We start from the raw sequence: 25,218 nt of genomic DNA, 5'->3' as shown, positions 1-25,218 counted from the left end.
AGGGGGATCTGTACATGTACATCATGTAATTTATCACACCATTGGCTTGGCAGAAGGGTATCCACAGCACCATATCCCCAATTGTGATGCTTGAAGAGAGCCCTCCATGCAGTTTGAGGGAAGATAGTTGGACAAGGGAGTAAATGGTAAGAGGAGATTCAAAACACATTCCTGCTACACTGACCCTGAAGTTCCATTGAGAATCTGTTGAAAAAAATCTCACATTACAATTACATTTCTGTGCCCTCCGCCATGTACATACTTCATGTAGACTTCTAGGCATAGTTTGTGGTGGAGTGAACTCCAGTGGAGCTTCAGGTCTGGCCCTACACCAGTTCCTGGCAGTGGTGTGGAGGTTAGGGATCATCTGTGGTGATAGCCATAGCTTCATATGGAACACCAGAGATCTGTGGATCCTGGGGGGCAAGAACCCTTTTTTCATTTTGTGAGGTACCAAACTCCACCTCGCAAAAGAATGAATTGGAGAAAACTACACAGAGAGAACTTTGCAGAGATTTCCTCCTAGAACCACACTCCATTGTTTTTTCCCACATAAAGGCAAGTAGGCTCATTATTTCATTTTTATTTCTTATTAATTGCTGTCTTTATAGCACCACCAGTGTGCTAGGCATAGCCAAAGTCCCTGCCCAAAGAGCTTTGTCTACACAGCAACTTTAGTCTGTAGTCTTTTGAAAAAGCATGTAGGGAATACCAAATAGCTGTCCTATACTCAAAGGCTTCTTCAGCCCAGGAAGTCACCACAACCCTTGTGTGTGCTTTGATTCCTAGAGATCATGGGAAGTTCACTTGTCTGTAGGCCTTAAGAATGTATGTTTAAATACTCCTGGACAAGTACAGTAACTCCTCACTTAACGTTGTAGTTATGGTCCTGAAAAATGTGACTTTAAGTGAAACAATGTTAAACAAATCCAATTTCCCCATAAGAATGAATGTAAACGGGGGGTTAGGTTCCAGGGAAATTTTTTTTGTCATACGGTACAGTACTATAGTTGGGAGGTGCCCCCGCCTTACCCCACACAGGCACAGCCCACTGGCACTGCAGACAATGAGGCAGGCAAGGAGGCTGAAGGTGCTGTAGGCTAGGAGAAACACGTTGCGCAGCAGCAGCGGTAGCTTCCCCTACTCTGCAAGCACCAGGGGCGGAGGGCTCAACCCTCGGCCCTTCCCCCAATCCCCCACCCTTAACCCACCTCTTCTTCTCCCCCCTCCTCCCTCTTTACTCTGCACACTGCGTCCTCGTTCCTCCCCCTTTCCTCCCCTGCCTCCTGACCGTGGCAATCTGCTGCCTTGCGACATTCAGGGGGCAAGAGGGAGGGGGGAGGAGCGAGGACTGGGCGCGCAGGCTCCCCCCTCTGTCCCCTGCCTCCTGCCCATGGCAATCAGCTGGCTTGTGGCATTCAGGAGGCAGGGGAGAGAGGGGGAGCCTGCACACCGAGTCCTCGCTCCTCCTCCCTCCTTCCTGAATGCTGATTGCCGTGGGGGGGAAGGCGCTGATCTGCGGGGTCTGCCGGCGGATGGGAGGTGCTGGGGTGGGGGGCGTAAGGGAGCTGATGGGGGGCTGCCAGCTGTGGACAAAGCAGGCAGCCAAACGACGTTATAGCGAAGCATTGCACAACTTTAAATGGAGCATGTTCTGTAATTGAGCACAGATGTAAGATCAAAACAACATTAAGCGAGAGGATGTTAAGTGGGCAGTAATTGTAGTGTATTTTGAGGCTGAAGGCTGAACACTGGGTCCTTCAAACAGAAAGTACATTGGTTGTGACTGCCAAAATTCTGCAGTTCTGTCTAGGTAGAAACCAACAGACATCAAGCTGGTGTCATTTTCTTTCCAAATCAGATTGGGGAAAGGTACAGAAAGTAGAAACCCAGAAACATTAATATGTTCCCTTTAGAAACCAGGCTGACAGTACTAGGGCCTTGGAACCTGGAGAAAAAGTCTCATGCTTTGTGATGGAGGTGAACTGGTCTTTTTTCACTGACTTAATGCTCAATGTGTCTATGTAGAGACATGATTTAGATTTTATAAGAAGATGCTAAGAAAGGAGCAGTTCTTTTGATGAGCTCCCCAGGCTGAGTTCCTGGCATCATGTGTTAGCATTCTTGCTCTGGCTCCTAGATCTTCTTCCCTGTGCCTGTTGACACCCTGAACCAACTATTATAGGCAGTTGTTCATCTTTCTGGAAGACTGATTTATCTTTGTAAGTTCTCTAGAAACTGAGCCCCTGTTACAGTAAAAGGGGCTTGAGGAATGCAGGAGGTGCAAGGAATAGATTCCAGACAAGAAACCAAAAAGCCAAAGAGACTCAAATCTCTCTTAAGGGAAGAAATCTCATCTATGATGTTTGCTGTCTGCGAACATGCATACTTTCCCCTGGCTATATTGAAGTGTATTGAAGCCATCATTATCTTGCCTTGTGATAAGAGAACTGTCTAAGTTGTTGATCACATCTCAATTGCTGATATATGCTTTGGACAGCTTGTATGGCTACCAATGCTGCTGGACATGAAAAGCCCAAATTAATCAATCACACGTATGATGGTTCTATCGTCACCATCATCTTGATAAAATTCCTTAGTGAGGTAGGACCACAGGAGCATTGTTGGTGACATTCAGTGATCAGAATAATTAAACAGTCATCCCTGGACATTTATCGATGTGAAGAATGACAATCCATTTTGAAATACCACATACACATTTCCTCTTTGTCCCTAAAAAATGGATGAGACATTTGTGACATTATTTGAAACTTTGCCTTCTAGAAAAGGAAGTTCTTGGTTATCAAGAATTAGCAGTCTTCTTCTTGAAGACAATTGTTCAGACTGTCCTAGAATAATAAGAGTTGACTAATGAGCAATGTTTTCAGAGAGGCCTGAGGACCAGACTGTTAGCCTGTGGGTCACTGTGATAAGAACATAAGAACATAAGAAAGGCCGTACCGGGTCAGACCAAAGGTCCATCTAGCCCAGTATCTGTCTACCGACAGTGGCCAATGCCAGGTGCCCCAGAGGGAGTGAACCTAACAGGCAATGATCAAGTGATCTCTCTCCTGCCATCCATCTCCATCCTCTGACGAACAGAGGCTAGGGACACCATTCTTACCCATCCTGGCTAATAGCCATTTATGGACTTAGCCACCATGAATTTATCCAGTCCCCTTTTAAACATTGTTATAGTCCTAGCCTTCACAACCTCCTCAGGTAAGGAGTTCCACAAGTTGACTGTGCGCTGCGTGAAGAAGAACTTCCTTTTATTTGTTTTAAACCTGCTGCCTATTAATTTCATTTGGTGACCCCTAGTTCTTGTATTATGGGAATAAGTAAATAACTTTTCCTTATCCACTTTCTCAACATCACTCATGATTTTATATACCTCTATCATGTCCCCCCTTAGTCTTCTCTTTTCCAAACTGAAGAGTCCTAGCCTCTTTAATCTTTCCTCGTATGGGACCCTCTCTAAACCCCTAATCATTTTAGTTGCCCTTTTCTGAACCTTTTCTAGTGCTAGAATATCTTTTTTGAGGTGAGGAGACCACATCTGTATACAGTATTCGAGATGTGGGCGTACCATGGATTTGTATAAGGGCAATAATATATTCTCAGTCTTATTCTCTATCCCCTTTTTAATGATTCCTAACATCCTGTTTGCTTTTTTGACCGCCTCTGCACACTGCATGGACATCTTCAGAGAACTATCCACGATGACGCCAAGATCTTTTTCCTGACTCGTTGTAGCTAAATTAGCCCCCATCATGTTGTATGTATATTTGGGGTTATTTTTTCCAATGTGCATTATTTACATTTAACCACATTAAATTTCATTTGCCATTTTGTTGCCCAATCACTTAGTTTTGTGAGATCTTTTTGAAGTTCTTCACAATCTGCTTTGGTCTTAACTATCTTGAGCAGTTTAGTATCATCTGCAAACTTTGCCACCTCACTGTTTACCCCTTTCTCCAGATCATTTATGAATAAATTGAATAGGATTGGTCCGAGGACTGACCCTTGGGGAACACCACTAGTTACCCCTCTCCATTCTGAGAATTTACCATTAATTCCTACCCTTTATTCCCTGTCCTTTAACCAGTTCTCAATCCATGAAAGGACCTTCCCTTTTATCCCATGATAGCTTAATTTACGTAAGAGCCTTTGGTGAGGGACCTTGTCAAAGGCTTTCTGGAAATCTAAGTACACTATGTCCACCGGATCCCCCTTGTCCACATGTTTGTTGACCCCTTCAAAGAACTCTAATAGATTAGTAAGACACGATTTCCCTTTACAGAAACCATGTTGACTATTGCTCAAGAGTTTATGTTTTTCTATGTGTCTAACAATTTTATTCTTTACTATTGTTTCAACTAATTTGCCCGGTACCAACATTAGAGTTACTGGTCTGTAATTGCCGGGATCACCCCTAGAGCCCTTTTTAAATATTGGCGTTACATTAGCTAACTTCCAGTCATTGGGTACCGAAGCCGATTTAAAGGACAGGTTACAAACCTTAGTTAATAGTTCCGCAACTTCACATTTGAGTTCTTTCAGAACTCTTGGGTGAATGCCATCTGGTCCCGGTGACTTGTTTATGTTGAGTTTATCAATTAATTCCAAAACCTCCTCTAGTGACACTTCAATCTGTGACAGTTCCTCAGATTTGTCACCTACAAAAGCCAGCTCAGGTTTGGGAATCTCCCTGACATCCTCAGCCGTGAAGACTGAAGCAAAGAATCCATTTAGTTTCTCCGCAATGACTTTATCATCTTTAAGCGCTCCTTTTGTATTTTGATCATCAAGGGGCCCCACTGGTTGTTTAGCAGGCTTCCTGCTTCTGATGTACTTAAAAACATTTTGTTATTACCTTTGGAGTTTTTGGCTAGCTGTTCTTCAAACTCCTCTTTGGCTTTTCTTATTACACTCTTGCACTTAAGTTGGCAGTGTTTGTGCTCCTTTCTATTTGCCTCACTAGGATTTGACTTCCACTTTTTAAAGGAAGTCTTTTTATCTCTCACTGCTTCTTTTACATGGTTGTTAAGCCATGGTGGCTCTTTTTTAGTTCTTTTACTGTTTTTCTTAATTTGGGGTATACATTGAAGTTGGGCCTCTATTATGGTGTCTTTAAAAAGAGCCCATGCAACTTGCAGGGATTTCACTTTAGTCACTGTACCTTTTAACTTTTGTCTAACTAACCCCCTCATTTTTGTATAGTTCCCCCTTTTGAAATTAAATGCCACAGTGTTGGGCAGTTGAGGTGGTCTTCCCACCACGGGGATGTTGAATGCTATTGTATTATGGTCACTATTTCCAAGCGGTCCTGCTATAGTTACCTCTTGGACCAGCTCCTGCGCTCCACTCAGGATTAAATCTAGAGTCGCCTCTCCCCTTGTGGGTTCCCGTACCAGCTGCTCCATGAAGCAGTCATTTAAAGTATCGAGAAATTTTATCTCTGCATTTCGTCGTTAAGTGAAATGTTCCCAGACAATATGGGGATAATTGAAATCACCCACTATTATTGTGTTCTTAATTTTGATAGCCTCTCTAATTTCCCTTAGCATTTCATCATCACTATTACTGTCCTGGTCAGGTGGTCGATAATAGATCCCTACTGTTATATTTTTACTAGAGCATGAAATTTCTATCCATAGAGACTCTATGGAACATGTGGATTCGCTTAAGATTTTTACTTCATTTGAATCTACACTTTCTTTCACATATAGTGCCACTCCTTCCCCTGCACGACCTGTTCTGTCCTTCCGATATATTTTGTACCCCAGAATGATTGTGTCCCATTGATTGGTCTCAGTCCACCAGGTTTCTGTGATGCCTATTATATCTATATCCTCCTTTATCACAAGGCACTCTAGTTCACCCATCTTATTATTTAGACTTCTGGCATTTGTGTACAAGCACTTTAAAAACTTGTCCCTGTTTATTAGCCTGCCTTTTTCTGATGTGCCAGATTCTTTTTTATGTGACTATTTATCATCTGATCCGACCCTTACATTATACTTTTCAGTCCTCTGCTCCTGACTATAACCTGGAGATTCTCTATCATCAGACTCTCCCCTAAGAGAAGTCTGTGTCCGATCCACATGCTCCTCTGCAGCAGTCGGCTTTCCCCCATCTCCTAGTTTAAAAACTGCTCTACAACCTTTTTAATGTTTAGTGCCAGCAGTCTGGTTCCACTTTGGTTTAGGTGGAGCCCATCTCTCCTGTATAGGCTCCTCCCATCCCAGAAGTTTCCCCAGTTCCTAATGAACGTGAACCCCTCCTCTCTACACCATCGTCTCATCCACGCATTGAGACTCTGAAGCTCTGCCTGCCTACCTGGCCCTGCGCGTGGAACTGGGAGCATTTCTGAAAATGCCACCATAGAGGTCCTGGATTTCAGTCTCTTCCCTAGCATCCTAAATTTGGCTTCCAGGACATCTCTCCTACCCTTACCTATGTCATTGGTAGCTACATGTACCACGACCACCGGCTCCTCCCCAGCACTACATATAAGTCTATCTAGATGCCTCGAGAGATCCGCAACCTTCGCACCAGGCAGGCAAGTCACCATACGGTTCTCCCGGTCATCACCTGGAGAACTCCCTTGCGAAACTCCCTGTTAGCAGCCCCTGGTCGCTTGTGTGCGGCTTTATAAAGCCCTGGCCTGAGTGAATGCCCCGCCCACTGATTAAGGCTCAGCCAATTACCAGAGGCTTCGAGCTTTCAAACCTGCCTCCAACTGCCAGCCAAAGCACACGGTCCCTCAAACAACCAACCAAACAAACAGACTGACAAACACAAGCTCACCACACAGCAAGTAACCCCCAAACACAAACAAACACACACTACAGACAGTCACTTACCCCACAGATGCTGTATTAGCTCCTCCTTCACCTGGAGAACTCCCTTGCGAAACTCCCTGTTAGCAGCCCCTGTTCGCAAAAAAAAAAAAAATCCACTTCCCTTTTTCTAGGGTCCTAAAACAGTAAGAGAATTGAAAATCCTCACACTTTCAGGGCCAAGGAAATCTTTGCTATCCCTAGATGGCAACATGTTACTGAAATATCTACAGTAAAAGAAAGCTGAATACGTCTATAAGGGTATGGAACGGAAAGGTACAAACGCTGCACTTGGAGGTTCTGTCAGAGTGAGAAGTGCTGACTCAATAGTGACCAGTTACAGCAACTGCAATGACAGTGCTACAGTAATGGAGCACACATTAGCTATGGCCTGAAGAAGAGCTATCACATAAAGCCTTGTGCAAAGCTACAGGCAATTCAGGCAGGACTACAGAGACAAAGGCGTAACCAGAACTCTGGGCCACTGAAAGACTGTCAGACTGGCTATTAGCAGTTGCTTGGGTGGGTGTGATGTGGAGTGTCTACCTGATTTTCTTGTTTTGTCAAAACTGGCTTACTAAGCAAGATGGTAGCTGAAGTTCCTAGCTACTCTGCTGCTGACCCCTTCGAGCTGACAAATTGCTTTTGGCACAGTTGAAGCATATGGGCCCCACTATTATTGGAAGCCTTCAAATGGATAAGTATTTGCCCTTATTTCTTATTTAGCTTGGTGTGTGGGTGTGTGCGGTGTATCTTTTCTTGTCCTAAATGCCAACAGGAATGTCTGTAACTATCTTTATTGAGAAGCAGAAAAACATCCGGAGCAAAGGACATCGTTAAGAGAGGAGACTACAGGAAGGAGCAAAACAATTCTTAATTGATGATAGGTTATTGCTGCAGCAAGTCTATGAAGAGAGAGTGAACAGCAACTTTGACTTAACTTAGAGAGGATGTCAAGAATTATGTGCCTTTAAAACTGCTTAAAGTAATAGGGCTTATATAGTTAGGTATTTTTTTGGCTTCAACTTCTGCAAACCTGAAATGGGTCTTAGTTGTCTGCTGTAAAGGCTTTCCTATAGATACACTCTTGTTCTCTAATTCAAATGATATCTAAGAACTCAAATCTGCTATTGTTAAATTCTGTGTGCCTTACACTCTCAGTAGGCCAAATCCTTAGGTTCTCATTCAGCCTGAGGAAGAACCTCTGTTTCTGGCATATTCACTTTAACAGGAGTTGAGACCTCTCAACACATCACACATACAGAGTGAAATCCTGGCTCAATTAAAGTCAACGGTAAAACTCCCAATGTCTTCAGTGGAGCTAGGATTTCATTCTTAACTCTAATGACCTAAAATGCATGATTCATACATTTTATTAGTTACACCTTCATGGTGCAGGCAAAGTTGTAAATATAATCGTAATAGAATTATATTTTACCTTAGTGGTTAGCATCTTTAAAATTCACAACTGCTGTAGATTGATTTTAAATCTTCTTAATACTTCTGGAAGTTTACAATTTTCTCATATAATTTCCAAAATAATTTCTTGCATCAATCAATCGATCAATCAAATAAACAAAAACCCTAATGTGTCATAGTAGATTTGGATTTAACATGAAAAACTGATGCACAGCAGTGATAGCTAGTTTTCTTGTAACCTTCTGAATTCCATTTTTCATAGCTTTTTTTCTTCCAGCTTTACTATATTGTTTCTTATTTGAATTTCCATAGTGTGGGTTTGGGTGATGGAAATCAGGAGACATGAAAAACCCCAAGGGAGATGATTCTATATCCCTAGTTATTTATCTTGGAGCCTCCCAGACCACAGAATTACTGTCTGATGGAGGTAATTTGTTCTTCTGGGCATTGGGTTAAGACAAGACTTTAAATTTTCAATTTCATATTCCCCAGCTTTTCTCCTTTGAATGTTTTGTATTAAGAAATTGTAATGACATTTGGTGAATTGTTATTGAATGGGAAATAAAAGAAAACCCACTGTTTTGTTTATTGTACCAAGGAAAAAACCAAGAAGGGTGTTTTTCATTTTAACAGTGTGAAAAATGCTTTTTAATCACTGCAGATGTTAGCAGATTTATGTTATGTAAATTGTGTATGTTAATGATATTCCAAAATGTTGTAATAAGTGTTTATTCTGTCACATTTTATTTATGTTTGTATTTCAAGATGTACAGAAGATACAGAAAACTATGGAATCATAGTAAACCAGCCAGATTTAAATATAGTTTTCAAAACTATTGAGATGCATTTTAATTAAAACACTTGATAAATATATAACTACTCTAGGGGGTTCTGAATATTTGTTTACTGATATAATTGTCTGGTAAAATGTTTCCATGTAGACAAAGTCTAAGAGAAATATTTCAGAACAAATGAGTGCATTCTTAGGATTGTGGGATTTATGCCTAATTTTAGTGGTATAAGTAGAGTAGGGTTTGATTCACCCTCTGACCTTTCCCTCAACACTGATAAGGCCCCTCTAAGTAAATAGAAATAACATTAATTGAAGAACGATTTTCAGAAAAATTATGATTTTCTACACATTATTGCATGAGAGATCATCCCTTTGATTCTCTTCTGCAAACCTCATCATGATATCACAGTGAGTCCAAATAATTAAGAATGTATGTGCTGGACCTGTTAGCAGACCATGTTTACTGTCATCATGAAGTTAGTCTCCAAAAGAAAGCAAGTTGTAAGGATTGCTGCATTTGTGGTACATAGCATATGTATCATATTTGTGGAAATGCAAGTTATATGTGGCAATGACATTCTACAGCCAAACTGACACTGAATGCCATGTCTTTTACTTGATAGACAAGCATGCTACATGTCATAAAATGCAACATACCCTACAGTTTCCTTTTCATGTGGTCTTCTCACACGTCATTCTCAATCAGTTAAAATGTTCAGATTTCTAACTTGAAACAGCCACTTGTTTTAATTGGTTCATTTTTGAAGTGAAAATGAATGAATGAATGAATGAATGAATGAATGATAGATAACAAGACTTGGGTGTAGACCCTGGATATTAGGTTAGGGTACCATGTGTGAAACCCTGAAAGTGTAGTATTAATATGAAAAGAGATCATGAAGTAATGACTCTGTGTATACAGAGTCATCTGAGCAGGCTTGTGGTTCCTGTTTATTCCATTGTATATATGGGATAACTTATGCTTAAGATATTTATCCGCTGTATGCCTATCTGAGACGATAAGACGGCTCAAACAGGGTTATGTCCTCCCACTTTTACTCAAACCATGCACTATTTTGGAGATTGTTCAGTGCAGTTATAGAAATCATACAGAGCTTGCTTAGTGCGAAATTCTTACTGCCATAAATTAACACATGGTCTGGTGTGAGCCCCTGGCACAGGGTGCTCTACTCACCGCTGGAGTGCCTCCTTCTGGCCACATCTGGGGGTTAACTCTGCCAGGCCAAAGTATCTTCCTGTGGTTACACTCACTGTGGTCTCACTGTCACTCACTGTGGTCTCACTGTCTTGGAACTCAGCTGCTCCCCTCTTCACGGCTTGGCCCTCTGATCAGGTCACTTTAGTCCTCTCTTTACAGGGTATCAAAGTCTCTCAGGAACCACTGTCCCAGGCAGTCTTCCCATCCACTGCTCCGTAACAGTGGCTGGTAGGACCAGGCCCACCCTCTACACTGGGATCCAGCCCAGAGATCCTACAACAAGTGGTCAATGTCTGTACTGCGTCCCTGTGCTACTTCCTAACTGAGAGCAATTGCAGTTGCACTCTCTGCAGCTTCTTGCTGCTGTCAGCTACTGGGCTTTATACAGGCCCTTCCTGTTCCTGTCTAGTTGAGCCTCGTCTCTAATTAGTCCTTGCACCCTGGCTCCTCCTCCAGGTGAAGCCTGGTCAGTTAATTGACCCACCTGGCCACTTTAACCCTTGAGGCCTTGTGTAGGACAGACACCTCACACAGCCCCTGAAACGTTCCCTGCCTTTGCGTGATATGCATATGTTTATCTGTATATTGTATGTGAATTTGCTTTCTTCTTTTTTCTTTTTTTCATAATTCGTTTTTATCACATTAATGGAGTCATTCTGAAATTACATTCCCCACTCCATGTAGGTTATATGGAAAAACAGGCTTGTCACAAAAATAAGTATATCTCACCTTGGTAATTTGATGAATACAGTCATGGGCTGTGCACGTCCTTTTTGGCTTTAGAGAAAATAAGGCAAAGAGGGAGCTAGTAGAACAAACAAGTTAGTTACCGTACATTGACTGGTGAAGGCAAAGCTTATATCCCTTCTTTTAAAAAGTTTGATGCCAAAGTTAAAGCTGCCTTTGGATACTTACTGTACGAATGCTACAGGCACTTGCTCAGCAGACAACTCATGCAGATAGTGACCTTGACAGCCTTTCAGGGATAATATTTTCACAAGGATGAACTGTTCTTGAACAATTTCTTCAATGAATTAAGCACAAACAAGCTTTCTGTCAGCATCAGGCATGTAAGTCTTATCATTTCTACTCTTTAGTGTGGAACAAAGGTAGTGGTGTGCCCAAGTAAAGAAAATTCCCATGCTCCACTTACATAAGTGCTGTCTGTCCTTCTCCACTCCTTATGTATATCAGTTCCCCAAGTCCTGCTTTCACTGTTGAAGGAAGAAGTATGGGCTTTTTACTTATTTCTTTGGCATTTTTAGCAATAGCATAAAAGTATCAATCAGTCAAGAACATGAAAACTACAGCCTTTCTTCTTACACTGGAGGATGGAGCATAACACTTTACAATATGTGGGAATTGGTTTTAAAGCACGTCATTTTGAGGGGGGATATAGATATGAAAACTATTAGGCTGGTGGTGTAAAGGCTACTTACCTTCCCAGTTCTGTCTCCTATATTCGAAGATATTGTTCTATAATCACATCATTTTTGTAGGATTCCTCTGTCAGTGTTCCAGACCCTAACAGAAAGGCTAGTAGTATCATAGAAATGTAGGGCTTGAAGGGACCTTGAGAAGTCATCAAGGCCAGCCCCCAGCACTGTGGCAGGATAAATAAACCTAGACCATCCTTGGTGTTTGTCCAACATCTTTTTAAATGCTTCCAGTGATGAAGACTCCATAACAACCCTTGCAACCTATTCCAGAGCTTAACTACCCTTATAGTTAGAAAGTATTTAGAGATCTGCCTTGTTATTTTTTACCTTTGTGGAATAAGATTGATTTTTCTCACCTTAGCATCTCACGCTGCAGGGAGTAGCCTTTTGCCACTGTGTCCAAACCTGGTTACTCACCCAATCTGGTTTTAGAGAGATTCACAATTTTTAGAGCATGTACAATTATGTACACATCTCTCATTATTATTTATTCTTTAGCATCTTTAAGTGCTACTGGAATACAGTCGGGATCAGGGCTTCATAGGCATTGGTACAACATCTAGCTGAATAAAAACAGGCTCTGTTCTACAGAGTTTACAATGTAAAGAGACAAAAAAGACAAAAGGGGATGGAATGCAACAAAGAAGCAGAAATCAAAGTTCTTACACATTATGGTTCTGATGTTACGCCTGTGCTTAACTTTACTATCATATGTAGTTGAACTGATTTAATGGTAATAAAATAAAGTATGTGTTTGCAGGATCAGAGCCCAAGTTATGAAACCAACTTTTGCATTCTGCTATGCTCCACTTCTGTATAGGAATATATTGTACTGTAAAGTGCAATATATAGATATTTTTAAGAATTACTATTTCTAGCCAATAGTAGAAGAATCTTCTCCCCCATGTTTACTTGGTAAATTGGTCAGTTTACCTTCTTCCTGGCCCAGTACTGCATCTGGGTACAGATTTCGTAAATATTTGCAGCAGGAATAGTGAGCTGGCCAATAGAGTAGGGTGTATATATATTAATACTCAGATGGCCTGCTCACTTCTCCTGCTGCAAAGGGAAATCAAATAAGCAAGGAACTGAAGCCCCCATAAGTAAATTACGGCTCTGTAGTTGAGAACAGGAACCTGAACATTTGTATTTAGCAACCCTAACTTTCAGCAAACCATCACAAACTTATTTTTCATTGCAATGTTGCAGAATTTGTAAATAAGTATAAAGAAATTTCATTTTCTAAATATTTATGGTTCCAGTTTATCTTTCTTTCTGTGTATCAAGCTGGAGTTGTTCTACTGACTCAGAGCTGAGTTTCTGCTTTACTAGGGTATCACAATGGGAAAGACAATATCAGTGTTTTAGTGTATTGTAATTGTATTATTGCAGAGCAGAATATTGGGGCAATTGATCATTTTTCATCTCTTCCCCTTGTGAGTTAGCTGTTGACAGGTCACCTTGCTTCATACGGAGACTGATTGATCTCTCACCACATGGAAGTAGCAGGTGCTTGTTAAACCCCCAGTGGGGCTTACTTCAATCTGCAGTGCTTTTCCCATTTAAGCACCTCGCCCTATAGTGTTTTTAAAGACTCTGTCTCTTGGTCTTAATCTTTAACCAGCAAAAGAAATGAAATCTATGAAATATACCCAGCATTCAGGGTTTTAATTTATGCCGCTTTACTATATTGTTGTGTGACCTCATGGTCTCATTCTTCCCTTTCTTGTAGGTTAGCACAGCAAGCAAAGTCGCTGGCCTGAAGACACTGGCACTTGCTCAATAATAACAGAATGTGTATTTATTATTAGAAGAGGGTTCAGAGGCAGCCCCCTCCTGCTCTGGTGGTACTTCTGACTCCACCTCCCCAGGCAGGCAGCAACCCCTTTGTTTGATCTTCCTCCCAGGGTTACTCCCTGGATCACAAGGGTCCTCCCCCTCAGGTGCTGCTTGACCCTGTAGATGTGCCACACACTGAGACACAGCCAGTACAGTAACACTGTTACAATAATATTCCAAACACGGTGTTGGAAAGTGAACTGAGTGCTTGCCTGGGGATAATTTTTGTGGTGTTGTCTATATTAGACTGTCTGTAAACCCACATTACATTACATAGTATTCAAAAGAAAGCCTAAAAAGACAGCAGTGCAACTTAAAATCTTACAAAACCTCTTAGATGAAAGCTCAGAAATATTGCTTTCTGAGAGGATGAAATTAAAGTTTGTGCCACTTTCTGCTGAACAGAAAAGAAATCTTAAGTCTTGGTTGTTGGTGGTTGTTGGGCTTTTTGGTTTGGTTTTGTTTTTTGTTTTTTTGGTTGGTTGGTTGGTGGTGGTTGTTTTTTTGCAAAAATGGTTTTAAATCATAGATCCGTATATTAGCCAAAAGGTTCTGTGCTTCAGGGGTTTCTAGCACAGGATATTTTATGAACATTAGGTTACTGAGGGTCCTGTCTTTTACTTTGTATTCTCTACATCATTCTTAGAATTACTCATTCTTCTATAACAGCAGAAATGCTAATTAATTGACATAGTTTATTTCTCAGGTAAGCACAGCTTGGAAGCTAATACTAGTCTGCATTCAGTTTAGAATATGCAGTGTTGTTATAGCCGTGTCAGTCCCAGGATGTTAGAGAGACACCTTGTCTCTAGTTTAGCATGACTTCCTTATATATCAGAAAAATTGCCTTTTATTTTCATAGAGAAATTCCAAATACTATGAAGCAAGTGTTAGCATATACTAGGGATTTTTCTGTTGTGATTCTCTGGTTTAAGATAGGGCCTGATAGAGGCACAATGCAATAAAGTCTAGCTCTTTATGCTACATTGCAAATCTTGTGCCTTCTGCTTTTTCAGAGGCCATAGAAGGAAGTTTTTTTTTTTTTAATGTTATAGAAGTAAAAAAACACTGTATAATTTCAGGTGTCTAAGAACTTTGAGAGAATGAGATTTAGATACCAGCTGCCGCTAATTAGATTTTTCTCTCTTGCTTTATCATCTGAAATACGTACAGTGCAATCCCATTTATCTGAAAGGCCTGGGGGACATCTGAAAGTTTTGGAGAACTGGTAGTTGGGATAAATGGAAGTGCTATTAAATAACAAAGGGCTATGTGGGGGACACGTTGTGGCTTCAGATAACTAGAATTTTTGGATAAAGGCAATTCAGATCACTGGAATTATACTCTGTGTGTCTATATACATATATGCAGATAGTTTCTCATAGTTGTGGAGTGATGTACTATTCTGAAAATAGATTATTCTAAAAACTCCCCTCATTTTTACTTTCCTAAATTATTGGGGCTAGTTATTTATTTATTTATTTTAAATTTACAAACTGATTTGAAGACCTCTGTTGTAAACTCTGCTGAATCAGTTCAGATTTACTTTTACTATTAAAGTATGCCATGGCTGTGGGATACTATTCCAATTTAGCAGACTATTTACATGGGTGAGAGTAGAACAGTACATAAAGAGACTATTCCCATGAAAGTTTTGCAGGAGGTCAGACTAGATGATCATGATAATTCCTTCTGACCTTAAAGTCAATGAGTCGAGTCATCTACTTGCTTAAGTCTTTGCAGGACTGGGTCCAAGTGCAGCATAGATCAGACTCTGGGATAAACCTGTGTGCCAAGTATCTCCATGAGGCAGAAGGGAAGAAATCCTCCCCCGCCCAGCAGTGGAGCAGCAGTGCAACTGCCCCAGGAAGGGCTACTTCAGCACAATAGAGAAATGTTTGGAGAAAATTAATTTTTGTGTTTTTAACCATCTGTGAAAATACGTACGTTTTTTGAAGAGTTTTTCATTTTATTATGAAAATGTTCATAACCTTTAGCCACCCCCTGATGCGTATGGGGAAGACAATAACAATGACAACATAATTCATCTAATCACACCCCAGATCCTATGAGGTACTCGGTGTACAGTTAAATTAATGAGAATTGAGGGTGATCAGCATCTCCAGCCTTACTGGTGTAATGATGTAGAAACACAGAGGATTCTTTCCCGATCCTGCTGACTATTTACAGCTCAAAGTATGACATTTGCTTTATGTGTTTACCTATCTTTTAGATTCTTATATTTTGCTGATCAGCAGAGCATCTAAGCACCTCTCAAGTAGCATTACAGTGGCTACCAGTCATATTCATCTGGCCCACTTCTAAATAAAGCTACGGTATTTGATTCTTGTCTCCTGTGGTCATGAAAGTGGCAGGAATTCATCACTCTGTTCCTGCACTTTAACACAAAAACTCACCACCATCGCTAGCCACTGTTTATGTAGGACATACGATGGGTTTGTTCTGGTTACTGCAAATGGATTCCAACTCTGTTCTCACTGCTGTGACATTGATACTGATATGCAAGCCAAGAAGTAAGTGAAAGAGGGAGGCTGGACTGAACTTCAGTTTAACATGTGCAGGGATGGAGAAGGAATCTATCCTTTCCCAAGTAGAAAAGATTAAAGTCATTGGTGGATAACATGAATCTATAGCTTCTAGACATATATGAAAAAAATAATTTAAAAAACTGTGCAAAGTATTTGGCAGTTTTCTTTTAAAAGAAGTTGCCCAGTGAAACAAGCACAGTGAGAAACAGAATTAGCATTCTACTTAGTTATTGTGGAATACCCCACTACAAAGAGACTAAGGTGTTCAGATAGAGAGAAAGACATTAGTCAGACAAATGGACCTCTCTGACAAAAACTGATTTCTATTATAAATTATTCTACGTCAAATCCGAATGTGTTTTACTTAGTTTAACTCATGCTTTGAGAACTGTCCTGCAGAAGGTCTTAAACTCTCTAGGATTTGGCCCTCACTAAATGAATTAAATTGAATGAACTTATACCATTTTCATTATGGTTTGAAGTCATTTTGTCCAGATACTTATGCATGGTCCTTGCTCCCTCCTCCTCGCTCCCCCAACCTCCCGACTTCGCAATGTTCCTGCCCCCAATGAACAGACACACGTAATGTAGAAACATAATGGTGGGGTTATAGCACCACTACATTTAAGGCTGAGTCAAAAGTACTGTTTAACAACCAATTGTTCTAAGTGCTATAAAATCTTTTATCTTTGCTTGATGAGTCTTCCTTAACTGACCTTAACTATATTTGGAATGTAAACATGATATCTGTTGAATACAGGCAATTTATTATATCGATGATAATATGATATTATAATGGAGCATTTAAAACAACAACACAGTAATCTTGTCATGTAAAAAAGTGCTGCTAAAACATGTCAAACCTGGTTTAAAAAAAGCTGGGATATCCATATAATCTACATGTAATGACCATATATGAGGATGTGACATAATATTCTTCTCACATTTGACAATTGGAAATACTGTATAATTATTTTTGTCTTTCTTCCTGAAGCTCATATTTCTATGTCTGTGTGTTGTCATTCTTTACTGTATATGCAGCATGAATGTGTTAATTGCTTCTATGTGTAAATAAATTATTATATATCTACATTATCAGAGCACTGAGGACTTTAAAAACATGCATTTACTTTTTAGGCTGAAATAAAAAATAAAAATTGTATTGACCAAATTCACATTCTTTCTGGCAGTAATCTGGAATCATGCAGTCGTAGAAAACATTGCCATTACATTCCCAGGGGTTATTTACAGTAATTGTACAATATTAGTCTCAATTTTCCTTAAGGCAGTATTTCAGAGAATCATTTTAAATACATAAATGGCAAATAACTGAAATAAATGAAGACTTACATAACTGTTCATTCACCAACAGACTTTTTAAATACAAGCCATTTCATTTTATGCTAGACAAAGCAAAGCCCATGAAATGCTTAACTCGGTAAATAAAGAGGGATGATCTTCTACAAGAAAGTAAATCTTGCTTGAAGGTATAATCAGTACTATACTATTAGTGCAAATCCAGCTTATGTACAACAATATAGAAATCAATGCGGCTCGTTGATGCCTTCAGATGTGAGACTATTTTCAGTAGCGAAAAGGCACTGGATTTAATAATTTTAACTGGCTAACTCTTAACGCTGCCCCAGAAATTATAGGTATATCCCTGTTTTAACAAAATATGCTGGCTGTCAGACAGTAAGCATAATTAACATGCTGCACAATATGAACTGTCATTAGGACACATCTGTTGCTGGAGAACACACGCGTTATATATTGTATACTATATAATGAGAGAATATTCTGAGCTCACTTGAGGCTGCAGGATTTCATCCTGGATGCAAAATTCCAGTCTAAAACCACACAAATTGTATCCCTTGGGTGCCATGTTCCATCAGGGCACATTAGTGGTGTTATTCATTTTAAAGGTGAAAAACAGTACTAAGTGCTGCTATTGCCAAATATCTAATGCTGGGAGTGTTTCAGTAGTTAGATGCTCAGGACCTGATTCTAATCTCATGTGTGGCAGTGTAAAACCAGAGTAGCACTATTTGAATTAATAGAGCTACACTATTTTAAATATTATGTGAAGGAATGTTTTCAGGATCAGGCCCTTTGATGGTTAATGTTTAACTCCTGGTAAAATACTCCTCACCTATTTTAACACTATTAGCTTTACTGTATATATAAAGAGACTATGGATAGAGCCCTAAAATATATGTTTCTTACTGTCCAGAGTAGTTACCATTAAAAGGTCAACATTTGCCAACATTTTGAAACATGGTAGTGTACCATAGATCTTTCATATGGAGGGTACAGAATGGGGCTATAACTATTGGCAAATGAAGACTCTTTAATGGTGACTGCTTTTAAGTAACAGCTTTTCAGTTATTTGCAGTAGGACAAAGCTGCTGATACCCTATTCCTGCAATCCAGGTATAAAAGAACATTTTGAAGTGTCACATGAAATGAGAGTGCAGTGAATAATAAGCTAGAAAATATGCTTAAGGAATCACTTTACTATCTCTACAGTGTACAAATTATACAGGAAGAGCTGAGAGCTGACATCTGTATTTTAGCTCACTTCTGTGCACTACAAGCTTAGTATTGTTGTTCGCCTACAGCAATTTTTGCACTTATTAAGAGTAAGTCAATCATGCAGCTCCTAAACAAAAGGAAATTATTTGGCAGCTGAACATAGTTAGATAAGGCTTTAAAGGTCCAAATTACGGTTTTCATATACAAGATGGGTAAAATAAAACTGTCCATATTTTTAGTAATTACATGGCTTGAAATACCCAACCAGACTGCATACCAATAATACCCACATTTAAATTGATAAACTTACTCATGAAAAGAGCAGGTCAGCTGTTGGAAAACCAGAGACATTTCTTAGAAGGAACAAACTGATGATATAACAATTGTTGTTTCATCAGTATTTCTGCAAGGTTAAATTTACACAAGACATTTCTTCATAGAGTTTCTTTTAGTTTTCTGAGAATTTTTGTCCGTGCATGATTTTTTTCCCCTGCCTAGAGTAGACTCAAAAGTATTGAAGGTGCTGTCATTGTTCAGCTGTTTTGGTTGGGATATCATTCATCTGGCAGTACTAATATGTGCTTGTTGGGAAGAGAACTACAGGCTGGTTGCCCTGCTTGAGAAGAACAATGAGCCATAAGAATTTCATGGGGAGACATTTCCACATGTGCAGCAAAGCTACATATTGCGTGGGGAATTCAGTTACATCAGCGTGAGTTTCTTGTGAGAGTTGACTGTAGAACATAGTGCATAGTGTGTGATGTTTCTTAGTCCCCCAAATTACACTACTTACTGTATTGATACAGACACTTCTAAAAAGCAATAAAGTTAGACCCAAATAATAAATCCAGGTCCAAAACATCTGAGCTTCATAATTAGGACTGTAATTAGTCTATCTATAATGTATTTGCCACCATTTTGATCTTTCTGTTGAAGAAGTCTTAAAAATAGTTCCCACAATACATCTTCAGAACAGGAGCTCTATACATTTTTGATTGGGTGAAAGCACAGGGGTAAGAAAGTTTAACTACTTGTTCTGGAGGTCATGGATATTAATGATTCTAAGCCTTTAAGGGTACGTCTATGCAGCATTTTGGAGAGAGCCCGCCCCCACCCTGGGTTGACAGACTCGGTCTAGTGGGGCTCATGCTAGAGTTGTAAAAACATTTGTATAGCCATCACTTTGAAGTTGCAGCTCATACTGAATCTTGGGCTCTAAAGCCAATTCCCCTCCCTCCTTAAGCTTCAGAACCCGAGCTCCAGCTGGAGCCACAACTTCAAAGTGCTGTGTATACAACTATTTTTGGAACCTTAGTGCGAGCCCTGTTAGCCTGAGTCTGTTTACCCGTGTTGGGAGGCTTGCTCCAAAATGTGTAGACATACTGTGACGCTTTGGGGTTCAACCCTAACAAATAAGGGGCTGGGTCACCCACTGCCTAGCAACTCTGGGTGCCTTTAATGCTGCATTGCTGAAGCTCAGGGCCCTGACACCAACAAGCATACAAGCATGCAGGTCACATCAGGGCTTCCCCACATACTCACTTTTTGCAGAGCAACCCCAATTCCATCCCAGTCCTGAATTCTCCCCAAATCATCTGCCAATTTGACAATCTGCTGAGGTTCCCAGAATTGTCAGTTACTGCGTTACCACTTTTAGCATCAGCCTGTGAGAGTTTTGCTACTGCTCAGCTGCGTGAAAACTTCCCGGCACACCTGCTTGTCTGTCTTGCCAGCAAACTCTTCAGGACTCTGCCAGTCCAAACCTTGCCTTGCAGATAATAAATAGTGAACCCCAACTCCTGAGTTCCCCAGAGATAGCTCCTTGCAGTGTCCAGCCTTTCTGGAACACTTGCAGAAATTGTTAAGTTTGTTGCTCCTTTAAAGAGACAATATACTGCAGTTCATTAATTTAATTGGGATGTGTTCTTATTTCAAGGTTTTTAAGGTCAGGCTTGATGTAGCCATGGCGGTGATGATTTAGTTGGGGATTGGTCCTGTTTTGAGCAGGGGGTTGAATTAGATGACCTCCTGAGGTCCCTTCCAACCCTGATATTCTATGATTCAACCATAGCACTGAACTGGTTTATAGTAAAGATAAAACAAGTTTATTAAACAAAAATCAGAGGTTTAAGTGATACCAAGTATAAGGAATAAAGATAGAAAGGGTTACAAACAAAGTAGAAATACACATCTAAGACTAAAACTTACAACTTTAGCAAGTTACAACCTTTGCTGAAGCAGGTTTCTCATGTACATTCAGTTCCCAGAGACTTTAACCCCCTAGGCTGAAGGATCCAACAGTCTGTGATTTCAAGAGCTCTGGCCTCTTAAATCCCCCAAGTGATAGAGAACTCAAATGTCTTTTTGCTCCCCTTTTGCACCCCAAAGTTAATTGTCTCTGTTTCAAAAGCCAGGAAGGCTTCTTACTGTTCTTCCATTCCTGTGGATTTCCCATCCCTCCCACACCTTTGCATGTAAATGGAGCTTCCATAGTTTTGATTCCATACTGCTTAATTTGCACTGGAAACAGGTAGATAGCTGCCTTCCCTCCTGCTTGGGAGAAGGCCTCTTTCTCACTGTGTTTTGTCACAGACTTTAAAGCATAATATCAGTCAGTATCCATAATTCCTCATATGGTGTGAATGCATACATTTCCCAAAAATATTAATTACCAGTGTGTCATAGGTTTTCATAGAAGACCTTATTCAATATACTTTTATAATACAATAATATTTTATACAATGAGTTGATTCAATTGCTTGTTAGTTGAGGTTCAGACCCCTGTCTTTATAGCCCAATAAACCTTTGAAATCTAAATATATTCCCAGATAAAGTTTGTCTCTCCTGCTAGGATCTTCTCTCCCGCTTGTTAGCTTTGTTTACCTTATATGTAAATGTACCTTCATTGTTTCTGCCTGGTGATCAGGCTGGTCAGACAAGTAAATACACAATCCTTTCTATAAGGCGGAATGTGCTTATGCATTGTTTGCCAAACACATTTTAAGAACACGATTCTAGCACATATTTATAACTCTTTTTACACCCCCCCCATATATGTATCACATAAGAATTTAATGATCACTGAGTTATTAGTTTTTCAGTGATATATTACATGCCATCTTTTGGGTGTATATCATGTCAACAGTATGTTAGGCAGTGTGAGAGTCAGGTCTGACAATTTGCTGACACAGAGTAGTGAAGCACCAGTGGGCCTGTGTGTCACACATACCTTAGGGGACTTTGATCTTGATAAACTCAAGGATCTACCAGATTCTACCATATAGAGAATCAGTGTTAAATAGCCAGATATTTTAAAAATACCTACAATTCCTCTGATGTCACAAAGAACTGGCAACATCTGCTATACTGTGTGTTTAAAAGAAACAGGACCCTATTCTTTTTGTTCTTCAACGTTAAGCTGAACAGTCGGCCGTAGCAATTCGGTCCATTCTTGAGTGGCTGCAAGGACTTGATGGGCCGAGAGTCTGATGTTGGAACAGACTTGATGCACCCACATAATAAGGATTTGTCTCTGGGCTTCTCCCACACCCCGGTTGGTGGAATTTTATCCCAGATGTTACAGTCCACCCGGAGAACGGCATTTGCTGGAACATTTTGTGACATTCTCATGACATCTCCAAAAAGAGTAAGTTGCCATCTGCGGACAATGGCCCCTGTAGTCTGTAGATTAGAATGACCATAAACATCTGCATTACAAATGAAATCATTCCACTTTATGCCCAATATACAATGTTGGCATTTTCTATAGAAAGCCTTCATCTTTGTCCAGTCTGAGCAGCATAGTGTCCATGTTTCACAACTGTACAGCAGTATGGAGAGGATACAGACTGAATAGGTCCTGAATTTAGTTGCCATGCCAAAATGATGATTCCATATTTGATGTAAACGACCTATGGCAGATGCTGTGATGCCAATCCGGTGGAGAACCTCCATGTGAGAGTTGGAGGAACTGGTGAGTATAGAACCCAAATAGAAAAAGTTGGAGGCTACTTTGATAGTTTCATTATTCAAAGAGATTGGGGTCGTGGGTGGACTTGATCCTAGATTTTGAAGCTTTGTCTTTGACTGTGAAACATGGAGGTCAAACTAAGGTGACTCCTCCCCCATTTGCTGGAGTGCCTTGTGAAACCTGTCGGTGCTCTGTACTAGAAGAACAATGGTCATCTGCATAGTCAAGGCCTGAGAGTGAGAGATCACCAATCTTAACTATGGATCTGACGAAATGCTGCATTATGAAATGCATTGCCCTACAAAAGAATGCCAGGGCCAAGACACAGCCCTGCCTGACACCAGATACTGATTTAAAAGGTGCCAACGTCTGATTCCCAAGACGTACATGGGCAATGGTTCCATTATGCAGCTTGCTAACCAAGTCCAGCAGAGTGGTTGGGACACCTGTGCCCTTTAAGGCCTTCCATAGCATGACTCGGTCAACTGAATCAAATGCAGCCTTAAGATTGACATACACCATGTGCAGGGGCTTCTTGAACTCGTGCTGTATCTCCAACAACAAGCAGGGAGCCAAAATGGCATCTAACATGGGCCTGTTCCTCGTAAAACCTGATTGTTGGAGGCAACGCTTCTGATGTAGTAGGGGCTCCAAACACAACAGCAGAACATGTGCAAACACCTTCCCTGGCATGGACAACAAGATGATCTGCTATAGCTCTTTCATTCCAATTCTCACTTAGCATATACTACCATTGAAACCAAGAGGAGATTTTCCTGAATGAGAATTTAACCCAAGATCATAGTATGTAAAAAGACATCTAGTAAAGTTCAAAAAAGCAATTAAAAGTAGTGTACAGTATGACACTTCTCCTTGAAGTCTCCTGCCAGTTTTTCAGTTTTACAAACATAGTTTCCCCTATTTCATGTTTCCCATTCCATTTTTGCCATATAAAAGACCCACACAAACAAAACTGGGAAGTGACTGACTGATTATACAGGGAAACAATGACACTGACTATACAGAAAGCACCGTCAAATATCAAAAATAAACACTGAAAATCTAGAATAAAATATGTCATCAAATCTCTTTCAGTTTCATAATCTTAAATGTTCCTTGTAACAATAGGTAAAAGCTGTTCAGGCAGAAGTATGATTTTTTTTAAAGAATTGTCCCTTTAAATGATTATTTGTTACCAGGCTGTCTGATAGAAAACTACAGTATGGTGATTTCTAGCAGAAGGCTAGAAATGGAAGATAATATGACTTCTTTCATGCAGAATCTTTTTACAGCTTTTGTTGCATTTTTCCGTGGCAGCTTAGATTTAGTGCGGGAAATCTCACTGCCAATAAATGGTTCTGACAGACTGCTGTAGAAAAGCTGTGTTAGGCAGAGAAAGAACAACCTTAAAAAAAACCTGTAGGATTGCAGCTACAAGGGGAGGCATCCGAAAAACGTCTTGTTGATGAGTCTTTAATATATATTGCAAGCAAAGAAAGTGTGATGTAGGGAGAGAGTTGCTATTTTCAAGCAGGGATTTACAGTGCTAGCATCTACTGACTATGTCATTTTATCCATGTCTGCTGGTTTGTATGGGTGCTGGATGGCCTGCCTCAGCATGCAACATGGCAGTCATGCCCCAGGATATTGATCAGCAGTAAAAATGTGAACATAAATCTGATGTTTTCTCTAAAGGGGGTCGTAACACTCAATTTTGATCTCAGTAGATATGTGTACTGTACCATGCTCTCTCATCAAAGGATTGTTGCAATAGTAAATGTCAGAAGCCTTTCTCTTGTGTGGGAAATACAATTTTTATTATGTGCAAGAATACAGAAAGTGAATGGACTACGTAATGCACATACTGTCGGTGCTAAATAGATGTAAATATGGTATACCATTGCACTGGTGTATTGCTTTGTTGTGCAGCTTGTAAGAAGAGTGTTATTGGGATTCTGACCCTGCACAGAATGTGAGAAGCTGCTTCTAAGATAAGGTTGTTTAGTATAAAGATTATAGGTAACATTTTCAAAAGGTGCTTCAGTGGCTTGAAATCAGTTGGAGCCTAGGTACATCTTTAGGTGCCTAAATACCTATACAAATCTGGCACTACATGCCTAAGTCACTTTTGAAAATGGGACTTTATTCCCATGTCACTTAGGATCTTCTGAGACTTTTACCCAAGGAGCTGTTGTGAATATGGGAGTATGGACATGTGCTCATAGCAGAAATATTGTTGTGTGTATGTTAATCTCTTCATATACAGTAGATCTAAATATTATATTTTGTCCAGTGCACTCTTCTAGTTAATGTTTCCATTATAGATGGAATCATTTTTAATTGTGAATTTATAACCATTTATTTTCTCAACTTGATTCCAAAAAAGCAGATTAAAGGTATCATACAAGTTCAAGTGATACAACGTGGCTCTTGTCTACTTTGTCCTTTTGTAGTACAGCTGGAGTTTGTTTCAGTACCTGGGTATAAAAGATATTTCTGTACTAGTTAAAGGCACACCTAGGAAAATTGGAAAAGAATTATATAGAAAAATTAGAGTTTGGAACTAGCCTGCTCTTGAATCTATTACTCATTCAAGTCCCATATTACTCA

At 40.1% G+C, this 25,218-nt stretch overlaps 1 protein-coding gene across 4 annotated transcripts in view; it reads left to right on the top strand.

Moving 5' to 3' along the window:
- Positions 1 to 25,218, top strand: part of TAFA5 (TAFA chemokine like family member 5) — a 594,392-nt gene that overhangs the window by 519,994 nt on the left and 49,180 nt on the right. The window lies entirely within an intron of this gene.

The sequence above is a fragment of the Mauremys reevesii genome, linkage group 1 (genome assembly GCF_016161935.1).
Source record: "Mauremys reevesii isolate NIE-2019 linkage group 1, ASM1616193v1, whole genome shotgun sequence".
Lineage (NCBI taxonomy): Eukaryota > Metazoa > Chordata > Testudines > Geoemydidae > Mauremys > Mauremys reevesii.
The sequence above is the reverse complement of the archived record's forward strand: the minus strand, read 5'-3'. Positions and strand labels throughout refer to the sequence as shown.